This window comes from Haemaphysalis longicornis, unplaced genomic scaffold (genome assembly GCF_048455015.1).
Source record: "Haemaphysalis longicornis isolate Haplotype H1 unplaced genomic scaffold, Haemaphysalis longicornis Haplotype H1 scaffold_49, whole genome shotgun sequence".
Taxonomy (NCBI): Eukaryota; Metazoa; Arthropoda; class Arachnida; order Ixodida; family Ixodidae; genus Haemaphysalis; species Haemaphysalis longicornis.
The window spans coordinates 374661-389954 of NW_027526384.1; the positions used below are offsets into that span (position 1 = coordinate 374661).

The following is a 15294-nucleotide window of genomic DNA, read 5'->3' on the forward strand; positions in this document are numbered from 1 at the left end:
TTTTTGTTGTTATTCCGTGTGAAATCAGTCACGTCAGGCCTGTAAAGAGCACTTCGCTGCAGATTCCGGCGTAATGAGGGAAAGCCAGAATTATGAAGGAGGACATGATAGGGATAAATGGGATCCGAAAGCAAGTTTTGTCGGAACAGTTCACCCCGACAACGCGACAGTTCTTTGCCCGATAACATAATCCTCTGATGACACAGGTATTGATCGATAAAAGTGATAACTAAAACCAACCTCATTCAGATCATTTCAATCCGAAAGCACGCTGCTGTGCAGAACATATTTCAGTGGCCGTGGCCGTTACAATGCGCTGAATCTCGAATTCTAATGACGGCAACACGTGGGGTTAAGGGGAAAGAGAGAAAATATCAGGGTCAGAAAAGGAGAGATAATAAGGAAACAAGGACTGTACTATTAATTCTCCCATATATAGGGCCACGAAAGGCTCCGGAAGAAGGAGCAGTGAGGGGAAAGCTTCAGTTCACGTCCACTGTTCTGCAGCAACTCCCCTGTCTCTTTCTTTATTTCCTTGTTCCTTTCTTGATTTCTATATTTCTTGTTTTCTTTTTAGTTTCTTTCTTTCCTTTTTTCTTTCATTCATTTATTCTTTCTCTTTTTTGTCTTTTTTGAGATAGTGGCAACATTGTGTACAAGGACAACGTGGTCGCATTGTTGAAAACAAGCTTCATACGTAAACTAATTTAAATTTTCAATCGTGGGCTATAGGCACGCCATGTCACGCAAAAGTTGCAGATGACTGTGAAATCAGCCCACGGAGCGAATAAAGTTCAGTACTGCCCCTTTTTCGATATAATTGGGACAGCTGCTGGTTCGCTACGATGAAGTCCCGTTGTTTACTAAATAACAAAAACCTCCCAATCTGAGTTGCCACAGTGCTTCAAGATGGACGTAGCACAGGAACAAAAGAGCAAAAAGCCAGTGACCGAAAGTACACATGTCGTCCGGCACACCGCGGGGCACTATGCTATCACTTTGCTACTCCTTTCTTGTATCTATGTCATGTTTATCATTATTCGCGCTTTTTGTATACAAATTTGGCATACAGCCGAATTCTGAGTTCGACTTAAACAAGTTGGGGAGGTGTGAATGCACGGTGAAAACGACGATTATGACTAATTGTGATTATGAAGAACATGGAACTTTCACCACCATGGTCCGATGACGATTCATCGTGGTGTCAGGTCAGTACGTGCGTACATTCGTCCGCACATCATAACCCATTATCATCGTCAGCCTTAGTATTATACATTGCTTACGATGATGATCATGCATGACCCGCCGCGGTGGCTCAGTGGCTAAGGCGTTGCGCTGCTGAGCACGAGGTCGCGGGTTCGATTACCGGCCGCGGCTGCCGCTTTTCTGATGGAGGCGAAAAGCGAAAACGCCCGTGTGTACGAGATTTAGGCGCACGTTAAAGATCCCCAGGTGGTCAAAATTAATCCGGAGCCCTCCACTACGGCACGCCTCATCGCCTGCGTTGCGTCGGCGCGTTAAACCCCACAATCAATCAATCAACCCATCAATGATCATGCACGACGGCACATTGCAACTTCCGCACGTGCAGATACTTTCTGTTGTTGTTTGCAACAGGGAGACGTGCTATTTTACGATAAAACAATTGCGCAGACATATAGGACGCACTTCAACTAGACGTACACCTTCCCATGCCGCTTCAGGCTTGAAAGCCCGCGGGTCAACGACACGGAAGGCGGCACGAAACGCTCGAAGCAGTAGCGTAGACTTATCGAGATCCGGAAAATGGCAATCACCGAAAAGACGCGGAAGCCGGCGGTCCGGGCACGGCAGCCGCTTCTCAGAAACGCGTCGCGTTCCCATGCTGCGCCGCGTGTACAGAGGGAAGGCTGCGCGCACATGCGCTCGAGCTCGGTCGATTCATGGGAACGCCGGCGCAGGAAGTCTGTGCTGCCGAATGATTCGAGGCGCACGAGAACAGGCGATGCAGGCTATCGTTGCGAGTCAGGAAACAATCTTCCTCCGTGTGCACGCTGCCACAGTGTCCTTAATTAGTAGCGATATGTCGATTGTGGGAAATACGAGAATGTTCCAAAAAGCGCGTCCGTACGGCCGCACTACCACACTTTCGTTATGCGTCGTTCTCCCAAGGATTCATTGACCTATTTTAAAGAGTGGTACGCCTATTAAATGCAGAGCATTTCAGTAACTCACGATGTCACCCGCGTTGACGTCCGTAGTCCGTACCGCACCCCTCCCTACTATATAAAAAGAAAATACTATCTGGCGCCAGGTTTCGATCCCTCGACCCTGCGGGCGGAACGCAATGTACATGGTGCTCTACCCACTGCGCCACAAAGCCGACACAGAATGGGACGCTACAACGCGCCTTATATCGTTGACTCATTCAAATTACTGCTGACGAGCGCTCTCTCGTCAGCAGCTTCCACAAGTGCAACAACATTAACGTAACGTAAACTACTTAACGTCGTGCGCCCCCGGAAATGCTCTGCATTTGATCGTGCCCCTCGCGAGGGGGATGTTTCACTGCGTCTTCTCTCGGTCGCGGGACCCGTGGTGCCATCTGGCGGAGGCGCGGCACAACTCGTAGCACTTTTTTATATATGCAACCAGCCACGTGATTACAAGATGTAACCGAGTGCACTGCTGTTCCCCGTGGCACGACTTTCATGAATGCGGCCCATGGTATACGTAAAGGCGGAAAGACACGCGGTTCAAGTGTATAAACTAACCTTCTGAAAGATTGTATACTGCGGACTGAGAGACAGAATGGTCTGGAAAATCAAACAAAATCGAGAATCCCTGCGCAAAGCAAGTCAGGTAGCACGGCTAACTTTTGAAATTCTCACGGAAATAAGCATCCCCTGCAGGAAAGACGAGGGAAGTGTGAAAAAAGCTACTTTTAAGATTGCGTGATTAACTTCTTGAGTTGATTTTTTTTTCCTGCTACCCCATTGTATATCGATATGCAACGCTCTCACATGATTAAATCACCTCATCTTAAAAGCAGCTTTTTTTTACCCTTCCCTCGTCTTTCACGACTTTTCGCTGCCCTCCAATCATGATCCGATTGTATGAACACGCTCTTTTTCCTTGCCTTTCTCTTTGTATTGTTGTATTGGGTATATATAAGAAATATGCGTGAAGTCAGTCTGTACTCTACTCTGAAAAAAGGAACTCCTCTTCCTGAAACACTAGTTAACTGCATCTGTTAAATGCTTTTTATGATTTTGGAATCCATTTTATACGTTAAGGGGTAAGTAGCGCGAATGCGAGAAGCGAAGCAAGCGCACCTACCGAGAGCAGCTCCCTCTTCATTATTCAACTCAAGCTACATGATACACAAAATCAATGGTATTTTCCCTTTCTTATCGCAATATTAGTCCGGCATTTATCATCTCCCCCTCTGTTCCAGTCTCCTCCACTTAACCTTTTTTTTTAGTTTTTACGCGTCACGCGAACATTGGATACTACCCACCTACGAGCTCGTTGTTCCTTTAGCAATGAGTAAACGCAAATACTGCGCAGGTGTTCTCGCATAGATTAAGTGCAGAGGCACCGAGGCCAAATTAAAACGCGCTGGAGGCACGGAAAGCACGGGAAACTACCATGCACAATGCCAGCGCGTGTAGCCAAGACGGATTGGTCCGCTTGGCGAGAGATGCAGAAGCGCGCCGGTCGATGCTGCCCCTATTTCGGCTCGACAAGAGTTGTGTGCATCGGCCATCCGTCTTCGGGGGGGGGCAGACTTTAGCTCCGAGGTTGCTACCGTATACGGCGAAGGGAACAATAAGATTGCGGGAACGCCTGCTATACTTTTGTCGCGTTTTTACTGCTCTCTCCAGGTTGTGCAGCATGTTGCCGTATTGATAATGCGCACTTTCGGATTAGCGCATAAAAAAGGGTACAATCGGGACAGTGTATATATATTTTGATACATGTATCAGGTTAGAAGGAGGAACAAATGTTAATTTATTCTACGGAATTGCGCTGCAGCTGCTGAGTTGCGTTGTTAACGAGTGCAAAATACAGCCGAAAGGTGGTACGGAAGTTCAAAGCACTATCCAAAAGTTCTCCGAATGAATTGAATAAGTTTCAAAGCAAGAATAGCCAGACCTTTGCGGATTCCTTGTCCAATGTTCATGCAATATTGTATAAGGTTCTGGTTTATATGGCGGGAAACTTAGTAAGGTTGATGTCTGGGCTGAAGGGACAGCGCTGCATCGTATGTTCCTTTCTTGTCTTTGTTTGTGTTTTTTACTGCGCCGTAGCTTGAGCGATGGCGGACAACTTCACCAGGTGAGAGTACGTAGTTATTCCGTTTTGTTAGCCCCGACTGTTGTGTTCCTATAGAGTCTTGAGTGTAAACTGGCAATGAAATAACCGCTAAATGCTATCAAAACGAACCTATTTGAATGAAACTGAACTATAGCAAAATGGAGGCTCGCTCAGCAGATATATGCTATGGTAGAGTTTTAGGGAAGGATGTTTATAGCGGCGGCTGAGCAGACACCCTATGCGTTGGATACGGGTGAACTGCGGTTCTTCCAGAGTATGGAGAACTGATGGTCAGTAAGAGATCAATCAATCAATCAATCAATCAATCAATCAATCAATCAATCAATCAATCAATCAATCAATCAATCAATCAATCAATCAATCAATCAATCAATCAATCAATCAGCAAGAAAATCATGTCCGCGTGTTTACGATTTCCAAGGCGGTGCAATAATTGCAGGGTCTTTATCCCGCCGCATAAGGTGAAGCGATATCAACCAGCTACTGGTATGCTGCAGCACCCGTATCCGGTCCTCTACGATACCGCCGGAGCCGCCGTGCGTTAGTTGATCACGCGATCACTTCCAGAGACGCAAAAGGCATGCGCCGTGACCGAGAAGACTGCATTTCACGCTGCGCACAAATTTTAACGACCAACGACGCCGCGAAATCGCCGAGAGCCCCACTGAGAAATATTAGGCCTGGAAAGAGTACCTTAACACCGATTACCGTTCCGCGTAATGCGATCTTCCCGTACTAGCTGTGTTACATTGCGGCCCTGTAATACAGCTAGTAATACAACTTCTAGCTGCAACCGCACTTTGCGGATAATGTGATGGCGTTTTGAGTCGCAGTCATAACAGAGACTTTTAACAGTTAGCGTCCCTGCTTTAAATGCACGCGATCATCCGCCTCAAAGGCCTCCCCCGTTTACTTATGCCCCGCAAAGAAAGAAAAAACAAACTTGCACATCGGTGACTTCGAAAGTGTTTCATGCTGCCAGCCCGCAAGCTCAGAAACCGACGCAAAAATTGGTATGCGCGCGAGGATGCACGTTACGGCTAACCGGTTCGCAGCGAGTAGCAGTCGTTTAGCCCGATAGTGATCGCCTTACGTAACCAACTACAGAGAGAGAGAGAGAGAGAGAGAGAGAGAGAGAGAGAGAGAGAGAGAGAGAGAGAGAGAGAATATGGGAGAGTGGTGAGTGTTGAAGAAGGGCAGCCTGCTCCTCCTCTCTAGTCGGCATGGAAAGAAGAGACAAACGATAATGAAGGCCATGGAAACGCAGTTTCGCGAACAAAAACAGCGCGAGCTGGCGTATACGCGAGGCGGCCTTCGAGGCGAGCACGCGGCCTAAAGAGGTCTTTGAACCGGCGAGATCAGAACCGCGATTGGCCCCGACCCGGCCTCGCGATGGCGTCGTTGCCCGCTCGGCGGTGCTTGTTTTGATGCCACCCCCTCCTGGAAAGGACGCCGCCCGGGGGGCAAGCTAGCGGAAATGACGTATACGCTCGCTGTCGCCTGATGATGCCCATTTCCGCGTCACATGTACACTGCAAGGGGGCCGCTCTGTCATACACCGAATTACTCCCCGACGTTGTATACTCTTTCCCCCACCACGCCGTGTTGCTTAGATTCCGAAGATAGGCTTTGTTTCTTGTTCTTTTGCAGGGGTTCACCTCTGTTACGTCTTCTCGATGCCGTGTTCACCCTCACCCCATCTCCGGTTTTACTCGTTGCAGCCTCCTACTTATTTGGGGATGCTGGAGTGCTCGCTGCACTGGTTCGAAACTTTCTCGGCCTTAGGGAACAAACGAAGCATGCCCCACTTTACAAACAGCGTGAGACGCCGACGGCCCTTTACGTATATGTACTGCTTCTCCAGTCATTTTCTTGTCTCTCGGCTCGGCCGCGACCATATTTCTTTCCCCTACCCCGGAAAACGTTGCGGCCTGCTGCCAGCCTCCTCCGGGGAAAAAAAGAAAAAAAGAAAATCGCTGAACGAATAGAGCGCGCGGCAAAAAGAGGACTGTGTTGTCCCCCCACTCCCGAGCGCGGCAGCGTTGTCGTCGGCTGTCGCAGCCAGAATAAGTTTCGGCGCTGCTCTTGGAAAGAACGGAAAGAAGGATGCAATGCAGAGGAAGCGAAATCACGCACTCGTGTCGCGTCGGCTTTCAGCGGTCGTTGCAGTGCTCCGGAAACCGCCGCAGAGTGTACACAAGTCGAAAGAAAAGACTCGCGGCTACAAAGTAAAGTCATGAGAAGCGTTGGAAGAGAGGGCGGAGTAGCAGCGACGCACTGCAGGGAAAGGAAGATCATTTGAATGCGCCTTTTGATTTGTTCGCATTTCGCAGAAGCAACGAAAAATGGTTACGTCATGCTCGAAGGAACATTTGTCTTACACTGAAGATCCTCCCCTTTCTTTCCCCCTTTGTTTTTGTTTCTATATTAGCTGTCATAGTTTCTAGCGGCAATGCTGCTTCAACATCATGAATCAGTAAGCTATTTGTTTGCTGAGCCCACGTATCCATCCTTCCCGGCTTGACCTCTTCAAAGCTACACTGTAATGGAAGAATTCTTGGATCTGTAGTATAAAACACAGACTGCTCGACAGTCGCATTAGTTATGTATGTTGGGATGAATTCCGCATTATCCGGGCTCGTACGGTTTTTCTTCGAGGTTGTGCGCGTAAACATGCGATGTCCGTTAACAATCAGCCTATCCGTGTACACTATATATCAGAGCTCTTTGTTTGGTCACTGAAACATTCAGGTATCACGATGACCCACCCAGTTACCCAAAGTTGGAGACGGCTACAGTTTTGCTCTTCAACTTTATTTGACAGCAGTGGCGCTGTGTGGGTCATGTCACTGCCCAATGAACAAGCGCACGCGTCTCGTAGACGGTGCTGCTGTAATAATTCGGTGTTTACGCTGTATAAACGACGGGACGGATTCACGAGACTGTTACATTTTCTTACAGTATGTGAATCATGCCTCCTATTTCTCACTCGCGCTGCCACGGCGGCGGTCTAGTATTCGTTGATGACAGGCATGTCTGGTAAACGTGTTTCATCATCATCATCATCACCAGCCAATCTACGCCCACTGGAGGGTAAAAGCCTCTCCCATAAATCTCCAATTATCCCGGTCCTGTGCAAGCTGCGACCAATTTATCCCCACCAACTTCTTGATCTCATCTACTCATCTAACTTTCTGACTGATGCCCCCTGCCACGCTTGCCTTCTTTAGAGATCCACTCTGTTACCCTTAATGACCAACGCTTATCTCGCCTTCGCATTACATGCCATGCCCACGTCCATTTCTTCTTCTTAATTTCTACTAATATGTCCTTAACACGCGTTTGTTCCCTAACCCACTCCACTCTCTTCTTGTCCCTTAATGTTACACCTATCATCTTCCGTTCCATTGCTCGCTGAGTCCTTCTCAATTTGAGTTGAACCCTCTTAGTGAGCCCCCAAGTTTCTGCCCCGTAAATGAGTAGCGGTAAGTGCAGCTGTCATACACTTTCTTCTTCAGGGACAATGGTAGGCTGCCATTTATTATCTGAGAATGCCTGCCGAATGCACTCCAGCCCATTCTTATCCTTCTAGTTATCTCTGCCTCATGGCTGGGATCCGGGGTCACAACTTGGCCTAAGTAGATTTACCACTTCCACTGCCTCGCCACCCTATCTCAAACCGCTGTGCTGTCCCGAGATTATTGATTTATTACTTTAGTTTTCTGCATATTAATTTTCAGGCCCACGGTTCTGCTCTCTTTGTACAGTGCGGTAAGCATGCTTTGGAATTCGTCCCCGGAGTTACTTAGCAAGGCAACGTCATCAGCAAGTCTGAGGTTCCTGAGGCATTCCCCATTAACCCTTGCGTGTGTCCTAGCTTGCGCTAGCCCCACTATGTCCGAGAGGCGCTGCGTTCCAGTTGCTAGCGTGTTTCCGAAGATTGTGCTGCGCACAACTGAACTGTATTTCAGGTCCGCCCATTAAAGGACCATTTGAGACTTTATTATACAGCGAAATATTTGAGTTCACGTGACGAATAAATACCGGATATATGGATTGCGGTAGGATTCCGGCCAGTAGTTTGTCAGCGTGCTCAGAAATCCGGGCTGAAGGGGTATTCCTACCACATTTCAGAATACAGACGTGGTAGTCATGAAGTCAAACAAGTGACCCCGTTACCGTGGCAACCGAGCGCACTAGCCACAAATAAAGAAAATAGCGGCAATGACGGAACAATAGCGTTAGCGCGCGTACCAGGGAGGAACGCACCTTTTATGCGGACGTTGTTACTGAAATAAAGATGCTCCTTTTTCTTCCAAGGCATCGGTTCGCTGCACGTCGAAGCCCCAGTGCATCAGCGCCTGTAACACAACAAAAGAAAAGTACAAGTTTGAGGTCATCTCCTTCGAAACAGTTTTTGTATGCTTTTTCAGGCGCGTCAAAACCGGATAAGGGCGCTGAAAATATCCCGGGCGTAAAAATAGGCTGCTGAGCTTATTCTTTTGGTTCTCAGTTAATTGTGCACTCCACCATATTAAAAAAAACTAGAAACTGCTATGCTTGATTGCGTCATTGCTGTACGTGCTGTTCCAGCGGAATTGATATTCATCGTGAAACGCAGAAAACCAACAACAAAAAAAGTCCAGCCGTTCAGTTTTTCAATACTAACGCCGCTGTTTTTTTTCTCGTTGGAAGAGGGTAAAAAACAAGCGGTGGAAAAAAAATTACCTCGAAACCTTAATAGGAAGAAAGGTGGTAGACCGCTCGGAGTCGGCGTGTACGCCACAAAGAATTAAACTTGGCATTTAGAAAGCGAAAGAAAAAAGTGGGCAACCTACTCCATCCGCCCTATTTCTCTTTTCTTACGAGCAGGAAAAAAAAAATCTTCAAAAGGGGGTGTCTGTATTCCGCAACTAACAATGCTGCGTAATATACAACAACAAAAAAACTTGCGAGGTTCAGGCATGTGAGTTGAAAAAAAAAAGCGTAGAAAATAAGGAGACTACGGACGAGACAAAGTGTATAGACCTTTGTATACATAGGTTGTCGACTCTCAAGAAACGTGCAATGCAAACGCACGCAGAAATTGTGGCAGAATATAAAGAGAGGCGACGGCGGGGCTTTGTAGTTGGTCTTTCCCTTGCTTGGCTGCTCGCTCGTTTGGTTTTCCAGTGGTTCTCCCGTTTTAGCGCTGAACGTGGCAGACTGCATAGACGATGGAGGAGGCTCCGAGACGGCGGAGGAAATGCGGTGGGCATCTGGGTGTGCGTCTTAGATCGGTCCATTTCGGCCCGTTTGTCGGGATTCCAGGCCTTGTTGGGAGGTTCTTGCCCTCGATACGAGGCAATCCGGCGGTGTTCAGCCCGCGTTTTATTTGTTCATTTCTCTCGAAAAGGCTTTGAGATGCAAAGCGAAGGAATGTGGCTTCGTAAGAAAGTGGCTGTCGCGCGAAATACTGCAGAGGGCAAAGCGACACGAGAAATAACACGGTCATGATACACTGAAAGATACGAGTCTGTAAGCCTGTCTGTGAGGAGAAAGGCTCCACTTTTGTCCACCGGTTGTGAAGAAATGGGGTCTTCGAAATGTCGTGGTAATCGGACGGGTAAGCTGTTTTTTCAGTGGTGTGTTATTTCAGAGCGCTCTAATTAAGTGTATTCACAATTTAACAGGTTAATAATAGTGAAGAAATAGTGATAAAACACACCCGACATTCTCAATGGTAGCTGTTTCGCGAATCGTAGTGCGGAGTGGCGTAGTATAGGTTATGTTCTCATAAATAAACCGTGAAGGCTTTTCATTCGGTACACGCAATTTTCTGGATATCTGAGGGTTGGGAGTGTAGATGCTTTAACGGAAGGATAGTGATGATTCTTTCAAGGTTCAATTCTAACACAACGAAGCGTGTTCTTGTTTCCTATTTTCCTCTTTCAGTTGACCACAAAGCCTACTTCAATTTAGTATCCCAGGCGCTTACCAAGATCTCTACCAGGAGGGGTCGAGTATCAGCTTGGGTTGTTCGCTTTCGGGTAGTCATATTTTACCCCGACTTTTACCCCGACTCTTACACCCCGAACATCATGTTTCAGGAGATTCGGGTTAAACCCCATTTCTTCCCGAATGGACTTTTAGAAAGTGCGCAATTGTCAACCAATACCCGCTGGAAGCAAGCCCCACAAACACAGCTTTCGAACTCTTTGATTATTGGCACTATGCTAACGCTTGATTCCCCATGCTGGCGCAAATTCTGCACTCAGAGTGTTGTGCCGCGCTAATAAAAGCTGTGAAGTCCAGAAAACTTTCTCCCAGCTGAGACACGTTCAACGATCGGACACTTCTCGAATGGAGACCGACATGTTACGCATGTATATGATAATGTGCGTAAACGGTAATGTGTAAAAAATCGATGACCAGCTTTTTGTCAATAAAATGTTTCATTTCTTCGCAGTTATGAATGCTCTTTATTGTCATCAGTACTGATTCATACTAAATATCGGAGAGTAGTCACTAGAACTAAATGTCTTATGTCCCACAGATTACCAGCTTCTAAAAAACCTGAATTTTAGCGCGTTAGGGTTCACAGATTACCAGCTTCTAAAAAACCCGAATTTTAGCGCGTTGGGGTTAACAAGCTCGTGATACTTTCGAAAATAAATTGATTATATCACTTAGTGCCCCTCAATACTTAACCAAAGAAAAAAACCCGAATTAAGGGATGGTTTTAAAAAAATCCGATTTCACCGCGATTATCACTTTGAAAAATAGGAAAACCGATTTAGTAGCCCCCCCATTTGTATAAAATATAAACCCCGACAACAAACAACCTTAAATATAAGCCTGTCATTTGCTTTGATAAATGTTTTCGACAAACTCTAACACAGTGACACCTTTTTTTCGCGACTAATTACCACGGCCTTCAAGTAACACACGCTGTTAATGTGATGTTACTTATGTGATGTACATATAAACGGAAGATTTTAATGACACTAAGCGGGAAACTCCTCCTAGTCGGGTTTGCCGTCATGTCCTAATGACGCTCTGTGGGTCATTTGCCGTACCTGTCGGCCGTTAGACTTCACGACAACATGGTCATCACCAGCTCACTCGAAGAGCCAGAGAATCAATAAGTGCTCACGAAAGATGCACCGACGCTACGCAGCAGAAAAACAAGTAATGATCGGAAGCTGAGGCGGAAATTCGTATCACATTACGTAAACAGTCCTTCATGTTTTACCAATGCATGCTGTTGTGACCATTCTGACAGAAGAGAGAGCTACGCGAAAGCATGGGCTTGGCATTGCGCGATGATTGAAAATAGTTACAAAGAGGAAAACCACACTGCGACGGACCGACGCGCGTGGATGTCATTCGGCATAATGTTTAATGTTTTCGCTCTTCACTATACCGGACATGATATCAATAATCGCCGTGGTAATAGCTTCTGTGCCTTTGTTTGCGTACAGCGCTCTAGCCTAAACATTTTGTTCCCAGCATTGCCCTTGGCGTAGGCTGAAGGTTTTTTCAGTCCTTCATTATTTTCTGAGGTCATGCTTGCAATCGATAACCACCGGGTAATAGCGAAAACGAGAGTTTTCCAACACCAACGATACAAGCGCTGCTTCCGATACGGCATTCCCAGAAAAGAAAAAAAGGGTTTCTCAACTGCTCATGTACACGTTTTACTCGATCACTAACTCTCTCACATGTTCCATTACGTGGTTCTCGCATCCTCCAACTTTTACATCTTGATAAGTTCGTGCGTGATGCTCACTGGGCTGAATTGCGTAGCTATGGAAACACGTACGTAGTAGCAACCGCTCACTGCAAACTTAGATTTATGTGTTATATTCCATATAAGAGCCTAATTAGGAACTTCTGTGTACCGAATTAGGCTGTTCACGATGATGATGATGATGATGATGATGAAACGGTAACTCATCAGAACGGTATGCATATAGCCAATACACCTACCATTGGATGTAGGAAAGCACAACATTTTTCTCTTCTTTTTTTTCTTTTTTCAAAAGCCCGATGGGATACACAAGTGAGGCAGATTATGGAGCACGCACAACACAGAATACTTTGTTTTTATTTTTGGAAATAGCGCAGCAAACGAAATCAATCAGGCGCCTCACGAGCCCGCGCACGCCTTCAATGAAGTTTTCCCGTTTGTTGCAGCAACTGAAGCACATCGAAAAGGTGGGGTTGTCTACCCTTCAACAGCTCCCCGCGTCGCGCTCGCCAAATTCGGAAGCGTGAAAAGACGACCTTATGATATTCGACAGCAAACAACAACCTTCCCTTTCTTGCATTTGTCTATTTCTTTCTCTCTATAGATAGGTCTGTTTGTTGCTCCGTACCTTCCCACCGGTAATCGTTATGCACGTTTCGTTTATTTTCTTGCTTTCAAAAACGAGAAAGAGAGAGAGAGAGAGAGAGAGAGAGAGAGAGAGAGAGAGAGAGAGAGAGAGAGAGAGAGAGAGAGAGAGAGAGAGAGAGAGAGAGAGAGAGAGAGAGAGAGAGAGAGAGAGAGAGAGAGAGAGAGAGAGAGAGAGAGAGCTCCTCATCTGATGTTTTCGCGGGAAGTGCAGCACCCGCTTTGCCCAGGTCGATCAAGGAAATATTTGAAAGCAGCGCGTCCGTGCGTTCCCACACATTGCAGCAAAGGGCGAACTGAAGTTGTCGCAGCTTCAGAGGGGAACTGCATTTGTGGTGTATTGGTGAGCACTTTTTTAACACGAAAGTGTTTTATTCCGGGGTACCCAAACATTTGAGTGACGTCATATCCGTCACGGAAGTGACGCCAGTACAACGCAGCAAGCGGCCTGTAAAGGGTGCATTCCTGCACATAGGGTCTTCTTTCGGGGAAGCAACCTTTAGAACAAAAGAGTACGTTATAGCTAGGGTTGTTCGTATTCAGGTTTTATATTTTAACACGAAAGGGTTTTATGGCCGGATACACCAAGATGTATCCGGCGGAAACGATGTCAGTACAAATGATGTCAGTACAAACGACACGGAAATTATGTCATTACACCCTTGCCGAAGTCACCCGCGAGCACGACCTCGCCATCCAAGCACACCCAGAAGACAGCCGCCGACCCGCAAATCAAGCTCAGCTGCATAATTCGATGCACATTTCACTTTCGGGTTTTACCGACTCCTATGACGGAGGAATCAACCACAATTTCTTTTGTAGACGTGCGGGCGTAAAACGCGCGGAACATTTTGCTAAGCACTTGGTTAAGTCACCGAGATACATCCGCTTGATTTTTTTTTTTTTTTTTGCTGTTGTTCAGTCCACTCGTGTAATCTCCATGGAAAGCAAACGCGTCTCGATGGAACTGGAAGTTGGGGCAAGAGCGTAGACGTGGCAGCCTCTTACATTGAAGAGAATGTGAACACAACATACAACCTTGCGTTATTTCAAAGATTTAGCCTTTAATAACTCCATCAACTTTGTACCGGACGCGGAGGACGTTGCTTTCACCAAAAAGAAAAGATCATTAATACTCGGAAACATTCAAATTTCGTGCTACACAACGACAAAAGTGATGCAGTAGGGGAAATACAAAAACAAGGTAATAGCGTGCTACTGCATGATATTATAGCAGTATGACGAAACGGGAACGCAGGCAATTATATAGCTCATTCACGTGTATTAGTGGTAACTTTACTCGGCAGCCGCCAACGACAAACTAGTCTTTCTGACGTCATAAGGGAGGGCTAGACAATGGCTGGGTAGTCGCCACCTTTTCAGCTGTTTCTCTTAATTGTTTGAAGCTTGCATTGAGATTGTTATGATTATTTATTGTTATGTCGCAATCTTTCGAGTGAACCAAAGTTCGACATTGTCTTCATGGTCCCTTGAAACATATAGCTGGAGTTAGCAGCTTCACACTTGACAAAAATGGTGTGGCAGCAATCGAGAACTGGGTATTATTCTGCATTGCCTTGTACTGCGTGCGTAAGCAAGCGTCCAGCGAACGCTATCTGGGATTGCTGACTACATGGCACCAGGCTATAAAAAAAGCAGCAGTGGGGAAAAAACAAAGAAAAAACAGTAACACAAAGGCAGCGGGTTTCCCGGTTTCAACCCCCGCTCCCCTCCACACAGACCAAAAGAAGAAAGTAGGCGCATTTCCTACTCACGTATTTAAACAACAACAGCAGCAACAACATCGACAACCACAAGAAGACACCCGCATTGGGTAATGCGTTTCCCGAACGTAGCAAAGTGCCTTGTGTGCATTTGCAGCCCATGAACGTTCGCAGCAAGGCGCTACTTTGAAATTTCGAGTCCTATTTTTTTTTTTTTCTCAGGGGACCTGTCGAACTTCTTACGCGCTGTACGCTACAAGTTTATCGGGGTTTAAGAACAACGTACACGCTCTTCCGAAGGACATAAAAAAAGCGCACCTGTTCTAAATGTGTTCCATTTTCTCCCCCCTCCCTTCCTCATTTTCAAGAAGAAAAAAAATGAAGTAGGATAAAAGAGCCGAGCTTCGCTCACGACCAAATCATTTCCTCAAAAGGCGAACGGTTTGTTCAATTTAGGTTGCATCAACATTTTTTCCATCCCATTTTTAGGAGAAGTCATCGTTTGCCGCAGTCGGTGTGTGTAAAAAAAGCGTGAAGAACAGAAAAAGAATGATCATGGTAGGAACCAAGACCCAGCCCTTGGGTACGAACCCAAGACGACGCGGGGAGGAGGCAATCTTATATAATCGGTTACTTACAGGGGTACCGTGGAAGGGGAACTGTTTTTGCTCACGCAAGCTTGTACAAACACTTCCCAGGCTCCCAGAAAGATTCGCGTTCACTCGAATCAGTACACTAACACGAAAAAATGAACAAAGGACGCCAGGGATGCGGGAAGGTAATGTACATGGCGGCAGTAGCTTGGGGAGGGGCGGCTCGCCGAATGGCCGTGGAGGACGCTGAACCGTAGAATAAGCAACCAACAACTGAGAG

The 15294-nt window shown here is 46.5% G+C and overlaps 1 protein-coding gene and 1 long non-coding RNA gene across 4 annotated transcripts in view; one reads left to right on the top strand and one right to left on the bottom strand.

The window, feature by feature from the left end:
• LOC144137726 (uncharacterized) overlaps positions 1 to 15294 on the bottom strand; it is a 283271-nt gene that overhangs the window by 91950 nt on the left and 176027 nt on the right. For all 3 annotated transcript variants that reach the window (XM_077669670.1, XM_077669668.1, XM_077669669.1), the window contains one exon: positions 8590 to 8681. The gene's annotated coding sequence lies outside the window, so the exon portion shown is untranslated. The remainder of the gene's footprint in view (positions 1 to 8589; positions 8682 to 15294) is intronic.
• The window catches only part of LOC144137727 (uncharacterized), a 241073-nt gene that overhangs the window by 77938 nt on the left and 147841 nt on the right, over positions 1 to 15294 (top strand). The gene's annotated exons all lie outside the window — the stretch shown is intronic.